This window comes from Podarcis gaigeae (assembly GCF_964106915.1).
Source record: "Podarcis gaigeae genome assembly, chromosome: 2".
Classification (NCBI taxonomy): Eukaryota; Metazoa; Chordata; class Lepidosauria; order Squamata; family Lacertidae; genus Podarcis; species Podarcis gaigeae.
This window is the reverse complement of record NC_139679.1, coordinates 123,795,301-123,803,345: the sequence shown is the minus strand read 5'-3', so window position 1 is coordinate 123,803,345 and position 8,045 is coordinate 123,795,301. Positions and strand designations below refer to the sequence as shown.

General features: G+C 39.1%; 1 protein-coding gene across 5 annotated transcripts in view; it reads left to right on the top strand.

Annotated features, from left to right (window-relative positions):
• Window positions 1-8,045, top strand: part of LOC310837304 (uncharacterized protein) — a gene marked incomplete at its 5' end in the record, with an annotated part of 135,709 nt that overhangs the window by 23,966 nt on the left and 103,698 nt on the right. The gene's annotated exons all lie outside the window — the stretch shown is intronic.

Here is an 8,045-nt window from a genome sequence, read left to right as displayed (position 1 = left end):
TTCTATTTTCTATTTTGTATTTTTTATATATTTTTTTCCTCTGTTGACATTTATCGTACTTTGTAACCCATTTATTTTTCTAAAATCTTAATAAATATATTATAAAAAACACACACAAATGCCTTGGTAATCAAATACCTTCGTTCCCAAATACCAAAAACTCAGAAGTAAGTGTTCCGGTTTTCGAATGTTTTTCAGAAGTTGAAACTCTGATGCGGCTATCGGCTATTGTTTCTGGGGCACCTGCACCAACCAGAAGCTGCGCCTTGGTTTTTGAACATTTCAGAAGTCAACCGGACTTCCAGAACAGATTAAGTTCGAGAATCAAAGTACCCAGGGCCGTCTTTACCCGGGGGTGCAAGGGGTGCGGGGCACCCGGGCGCCGAATTCTGGGGGGTGCCAGGCACCTGCTGCTGAAGCTGACTAAGCTCTGCTTAGCACGGGCTGTGTTGGCGAAGGCGGCGGGCGAGAGGACAGAGGAGCCCTTTCTCATAGGATGTCTGGATAACTTTATCCTTGATACTTCTAAGAGTTGAAGAGTACCAGGCAGTCACCTGGAAAAAAATTCTTTTCTACTTACGGTGATTTAACCCTGAATGCATAGCTTTATCCACTTCAGCTGGTTGCAACAACATGGTTGCAGGCGCCTCCATTATTTTTCCATCTGAAGCGGATATTTTTCTTTTAAAGGGCATCCGTTTGAAATTTATAGTCCTTTCTCTTCTTCAAGAGTCTTACTGGAATCTCTTGTAGGACAGAGGAGCAAGTGAGCAGAGGACAAGGTGGCCTTTGGCGTGCCCGAGGTGTCACCATGGTTTTGTGACATAAATGGTGTCAGAAGTGGGATCCGAGGATGAGTGATATATACGTGTTGAAGGACGAGTAAATAGAGGCACAGGGAGTGAATGCTGAGCGGACGCTCTCAGCCAGGTTTTGTAAAAAGGAGAATATTGCAGCAATCTCTTTTTGATCTGGAGTTATAAAATGGAGTCTCTCCTTCACTAGATACTTCTCATGTGATCAATGTTAGCCAATCACATGAGAACTACTAGAGAACTCTCTAGAATTCAGTTACCAACCAATACAATTTAAAACACATAGTAATGCATACGAGCATTTCTAGGTAGTTTTTGTCGGCTGCATAATCTATTATTCCACCCATTTTTTTAAAAAAATAATTTTTATTAGTTTTCCAATTTTTCAAATAAAACAGCAACATCATATAGCCTCAATAAGATCAAACAGATACACACAATATCTTTTCTTAACCTCATTTTCTTAACCCTCCTTTCTCGGACTTCCCCATACCTCACCCTTTTTGCATCCTTGTTTTACAATTTTTCAGCAACCCTTTTTGCCAATTAAATTAAAACTTATCTTTCTCAATTCCACCTTAAATCATGAAATAGTTTCAGCTGTAATTCTGCATCTTTCTTCCCCTTGACATTTTAGCACTCCTCAATTTTATAACAGTCCTTAAGATATATTTTAAATTTCTTCCAATCTTCCTCCACCGTCTCCTTCTCTTGGTCACGGATTCTGCCAGTCATTTCTGCCAGTCCCATAAAGTCAATCACTTTCGTCTGCCATTCTTCCAGTGTGGGTAGTTCTTGTGTCTTCCAATACTTTGCTAGAAGGATCCTTGCTGCTGTAGTGGCGTACATAAAAAAGGTCTTGTCCCTCCTTGACACCAATTGATTGACCATGCCCAAGAGAAAAGCCTCTGGTTTCTTGTGAAAGGTGCACTTAAGTACCTTCTTAATTTCATTATAAATCATTTCCCAAAAGGCCTTAATCTTTGGGCAGGTCCACCAAAGGTGGAAGAAGGTACCTTCAGTCTCATGACATTTCCAGCATTTATTATTGGGCAAGTGATAAATTTTCGCCAGCTTGACTGGGGTCATGTACCACCTATAAATCATTTTAATAATATTTTCTCTTAAGGCATTACATGCCGTGAATTTAATACCGGTGGTCCATAACTGTTCCCAGTCAGCAAACATAATGTCATGACCAATGTCCTGTGCCCATTTAATCATGGCTGATTTAACCGTCTCATCTATTGTATTCCACCTCAGCAACAAATTGTACATTCGTGATAGATTCTTAGTATTGGGTTCTAACAATTCTGTTTCTAGTTTCGATTTCTCCCTCTGGAAGCCTATTTTCCTGTCTTGTTTAAAAGTCTCCATTATTTGATAATAATGGAGCCAATCTCGTACCTTAGACTTTAATTTCTCGAAACTGTAGTTTAAATTCACCGCTTTCTTGTTCTAAAATTTCAGAATATTTTGGCCATTTTGCTATGTTAAATTTCTTCACTTCCTTAGCCTCCATAGGTGATAACCACCTAGGAGTTTTGTTTTCCAACAAATCCTTGTATCGAATCCAAACATTGTATAATGCTTTCCTAACAATATGATTTTTGAAACCCTTATGAACTTTAATCTTGTCATACCATATATATGCATGCCAACCAAACCTATTGTCAAATCCTTCCAAATCCAGAATATCTGCATTCTCAAGAAGTAGCCAATCTTTCAGCCAGCAGAAAGCTGCCGATTCATAATACAATCTTAAGTCCGGCAGGGCAAACCCCCCTCTTTCTTTTGCATCAGTAAGTATCTTGAATTTTATTCTGGGCTTTTTGCCCTGCCAGATAAATTTAGATATATCTTTCTGCCACTTCTTAAAGCAATCCAGTTTATCCACAATTTGTAATGTCTGAAACAAAAATAACATTCTAGGCAATACATTCATTTTAATTACAGCGATTCGGCCTAACAAGGAAAGCTTCAAATTCGACCATATTTCTAGATCTTTCTTTACCTCTGTCCAGCATTTATCATAGTTATCTTTGAATAAGTTCACATTTTTAGATGTCATGTTAATCCCCAAATATTTTACTTTCTTTGCCACCGTTAACCCAGTTACATTTTGAAAGCTCTCTCTTTCAACATTTGTTAAGTTTTCCCCCCAAAACTTTAGTTTTTTGTTTGTTCAACTTAAATCCTGCTACCTGACCAAAAACTTGAATTAACTCTAAAACTCTTTTTGTACTAGTGTCTGGCTCTTGTAAAGTCAATACTAAGTCATCTGCAAATGCCTTCAATTTATAATGTTTAGCTCCGACCTGAACTCTTTTTACCAGCTGGTCCCCCCTAATCATATTCAGCAAAACCTCCAGGACTGATATAAAAAGTAATGGGGATATTGGGCACCCCTGTCGTGTCCCTTTTTCTATAGAAAGTTCATCTGTAACCACATTATTTACAATTAGCTTTGCCTTTTGTTCAGAATATATTGCATCTATACCATTTTCAAACCTTTGGCCTACCCCCATCCCATGGAGATTCTTCTTCATAAAGTTCCAAGAAATATTATCAAAGGCTTTCTCTGCGTCCACAAAAATTAAAACTGCTTTCGTATTAATATTTACAGTTAGCAACTCTATAATGTCAATTATATTCCTTACATTGTCTGATAGGTGTCTTCCTGGGAGAAAGCCTGCTTGATCCTTGTGAATCTCTTCCATTAGACCCTCTTCAGTCTTTTTGCTAAAATGTCAACAAATATTTTATAATCCACATTAAGTAATGATATAGGGCGGTAGTTCTTGATCTGATTTTTTTCAGTTTCAGTCTTTGGTATAAGTGTAATAAATGCTTCTTTCCACGATTCAGGTGCCTTTCCCCCCTCTAATATTTCATTACAAACCTCCTTAAGCGGCTGTATTAACCATTCCTTCAATGCTTTATAGTATCTGGAGGTTAGTCCATCTGGTCCTGGAGATTTCCCTAGTTGCATATTTTGAATGGCGCCCTCTATTTCTTGATCTGTTATTTTCTCATTTAAAATCAACATACTCTCATGTGATATTTTTTGTAATCCATATTTCTTAAGAAAGTCTTCTATATCTCCTTCATTCTCCGGCCCTTGTGCATATAATCTCCTAAAGTAGCTCTGGAAACAGTTGCTGATCTCATTTGGTTTAAAAATATTCTTTCCATCCACCTCCAAGCTTGTGACTGTATTTAATTTCTGTCTCTTCTTCAATTGCCATGCTAGAAGTTTCCCACATTTGTCCGCTGATTCAAATGTCCTCTGTCTCATTTGTTTAATTTTACATTCTATCTCCTGGTTCATCAATTCCATATATTGCATCTGATAAAACTTGATTTCTCTCAGAATCTCATGAGACTTTGGTTTAGACCTCAATTTCTTTTCTCCTTTTTTTATTTTTTCCAAAATCTTATCTTTCTTCTCATTTTGTTTCTTTCTCTTTATGGAATTCTGTTGTATTAAAAAACCTCGCATCACGGCCTTGCTTGCGTCCCAGATCACTCTTTTCTCAACATCTGTCCTCAGATTTATCTCAAAATAGTCCTTCAAAGTTTTTTGGGCCTTGTTGTAAATCTCCACATCTCTAAATAGGGCGTCATTCATTCTCCATCTAAAGGAACCAGCTGTTGTCAGTTTCATTTCCATCTTTACTGCGTTATGGTCGGAGCATGTCTTTGGGCAGATTTCCACTTTTTTTATCCTTGGAGCCATTCCACTAGTAGTCCATATTTGATCTATTCTTGTCCATGTCATCTGTGCCTCTGAAAAGAATGTTCCCTCTCTCTCAAGAGGGTTTCTTGTTCTCCAAATGTCAATCAAGTCCATGTTTTCAGTCATTTCAAAGAAGGTCTTAGGTAGTCTCCCGCCCTTAGAGATCACCTGTCTTTGTGCTTTATCCATATTTGTAGAAACGACACCGTTCATATCTCCTAGTAAAATCACCTTATAATCCAGATAATCCATTAATGTCTCATGCAGTTTCTTGTAAAATTCTGCCTTCCCTTCATTTGGTGCATAAATGCCAACTATCAAAAATTTTTCTCCTTGAATTTGTATCTCAATTGCCAAGGTTCTTCCTTGTTCATCTTTAGAGATCAGTTTTGGGGCCAATTTTTCCCTTGCATAGATCACCACTCCTCTTTTCTTAACTTTATCTGATGAGATAAATTCCTGTCCTAATCTTTTGTTTATAAGCAGTCTTCTATGTGCCCTTGTCACGTGGGTTTCTTGTAGACAAATCAAGTCCAATTGTTCTCTTTTCAAAATATGAAAGACCTCACGTCTTTTTCTGGGAAGGTTCAGTCCGTTACAGTTCCAGGTTAAAAACTGCAGAGACATTGTTAATTAGATACCTCCAGCTGCTCCCTGCAGCTGTTCCTCTTCCGTTGGTGACTTCAGTCCAAATGTCAAATTTCCAAGATCTGTATCCGAGGTCGAATCTAGCACTCCTTTCAGAAGGTCCTCCTCATTTCTGTCCAGGAATTGTTCTTTATCTTGCACTGTTCTTATTTTGACTTTCTTTCCTTTAAAGTTAAAAGACAATCCTTGTGGAAATTCCCACCTAAAAGGTATATTCTTCTTCTTCAGCAGGTCAACCAGATTCTTAAAGTAAGTTCTTACCTCCAGAATATATTTTGGGATGTCCTTGTAAATTTGCACAGAAACATTTCCAATCTGAAGAGTTCTCTGGTAATGCAAGTTTAGTATTTTGTCCCTTTCCTCTTTAGATCTCAAAGTTATCAGACAATCCCTTGGAATCTTCCTGCCTTGCCTTCTGCCCAATCTGAAGGCGGTTGTTATCTTAAATTCTTCTTCCTCTGAGTTTACCTGCCAAAATTCTGACAATTCTTTGGTGAGAAAGTCCACCAGGATGTCCCCTTCACTTTCAGGGACTAGCCTAAGTCTCAAATTCTTCTCTTTCCTCTGCATCTCCCACAAAGACAGGGTTGCCTCATGCTGGTCCAGCTTCTTACAAACTGGTATTAAACTTTCCTGTGTGGTTTCAGCAGTAAATTTAGCATCTTCTGCAATTTTTCGAATTGTAGCATTTTCTTGGACCAATCTATTTATAGTTTCTGTGTTAGAAGTATTGCTTTTGGTATTTAAATCCAATTTTGCTGTAAGTTCTGTCAGTTGTTTAGTATTTTCCGTACTCTGCTTTGTCAAATTTTCTAAAGATTCATTTATTTTAAGTAGCGCTTGAGTCACTGAATCCATGAATACGTTTATTCCTTTCTCCTGTCCAGCTGTGCCTGTTGGCAGTAAGCCTGATATTGAGCCCCTTTTCTTTTGTGCAGCTTTAGCTTTAGATCTTGTTGCTATCTCTTCTGCAAAGCCACTCATGTCCCAAGGTCGTTCCCACAGGAACAGCTCTTAAGTGGAAAAATCCAGTGACTTGTTGTTTTTTTGACAGTCTATGTTACAACTGTTGCCTTTCAGCCCTCTAGAGGGAGCAGCTCATTGTATCCAATAAACAGGAAAAACAAAGAAACCAAAAGTCCTCTTAGGGGAGAGGTTTTTTAAGAAAGAAACCTTTCCGGCTTCTAATTGCAACAATGTTATTTCTATAGAGTCCCAAGAATTGTATCCATTTAAGCTCTTCGCTTTGCAGCAGGTTCTGTCAGACAGTTCCTGTCAAAGTGCTTCACCCAGGCAGTCTGTTCCCAGAGTCAGAGACAGTAGAATTTATTCACTTAAATTTCACTCATGCAGGTTAAACTAAATTCCCTTTTCTCCCCCCCCCTGCTCCTGCTTGCTAGGGGGGGAATTAAAGTTCAATGCCAAAGTTAAATAGTTCAAACGTTCAGAATTGCTTTTCCTTCAATTGCAGCCTTCCAATTCCGTTGCTTTAAAAAGCCATGCAGTCCGGGGGAGGCAGACTTCCTTTATTTACCGTCCCCGATTTCAGCCAAATTTTAAAAAAATTGTAATCCCGGTAAGGTTTCCAATCCTACTTACGGGTATTCAGTTTCATCCAAATTTCAGGAAGGAATCGGCGCTCTCCGCCTCTGGCGATGCGGCTTCACTCCACGGGCTGGGTAACGACTCTCAGCACCGCGCGATCCCCCGATGCTCCTCTGGAGCCTTTAAAAAGGCTCTTTCGCAGTAAGGGGGGCGCAAATTGTGCCCACCGAGTCTCCTTGTTCACAGGCTTCCGCGCCTGTGATTTAAGGGGTCCCCGCTTCGCCGTAGCGGTCAGACCCGAACTCGTGGAGCAGCCCCCTCTCCGGAGATCAGAGAGCCGCCATTAAGCGCTGGCGCCGACCGGAAGTCTATTCCACCCATTTTTGTCTCAAATCTTCCTTTATTTAATGTTATCTGCTGCTCATATGTTCATTCTTACATGTAGGTTATATTGACTATTATACCCTCTAAGATACTCTTCAAAGCACTTCCAGTCATCTCTCTTCCATTACTCATCCTTATTTCTTAGTTTTGCAGGCATAGTTACTAATTTTGTGAATTATATCAATTTATTCTGCCAAATTTCGTTCATGGGTATCTCTTTTTTCTTTCCAGTTGTGTATAAAAAGATATTGAGTGTCTTTTTTCGGGATATCATCACTTGTTATCCCTAAGAGAAATGCCTCTTTGGGGAAATGTGATCTTAAGAATCTTTTTAAATTCTGTATGAATCATCTCCCAGCATTCCTTAGCATATTTACACAGCCACCACATATGGATGAGGGTTCCGTCCACCTCGTGGCACTTCCAGCATAGATTTGAGAGGGGCAAAATTGCACTCAGCTGCCTAATTTGGGTTTGTGGGGACAGCTCCTGTTGTTTTGAATAATTTGAAGTTAGGGTCTCCACTCTGAAGGTGTAAGGTTTATCAGAGATGTCAAATGACAGGCAGCTTCTTTAGCTATCATACAGATTCTAGATTTAGAGTTTGCATGCTAGTTAGACTAAAACATAAGACACCAGAATTTGATTAGAAAATGAGGTTTTATTATCAGAATCAGAGTCCTTGATACAGAAAAGAAATCTAAACAGCAACAGATATCAAGTTATGATTGAAACAGCAAGACCACAAAGCTGCTTTCAGAGAACTGGACCTCTCCTCAGATTCAGCTATTTCCGAAGAGGAGTCAACTTATTTGCCTAAAAACACCTGCTTGTATACTATAAAATTGCCTCTGCCAAGCACCCTTTGTGATGTCAACCTGTTAAACATTTCCTTTGGTTAGCGTCGATTCCAG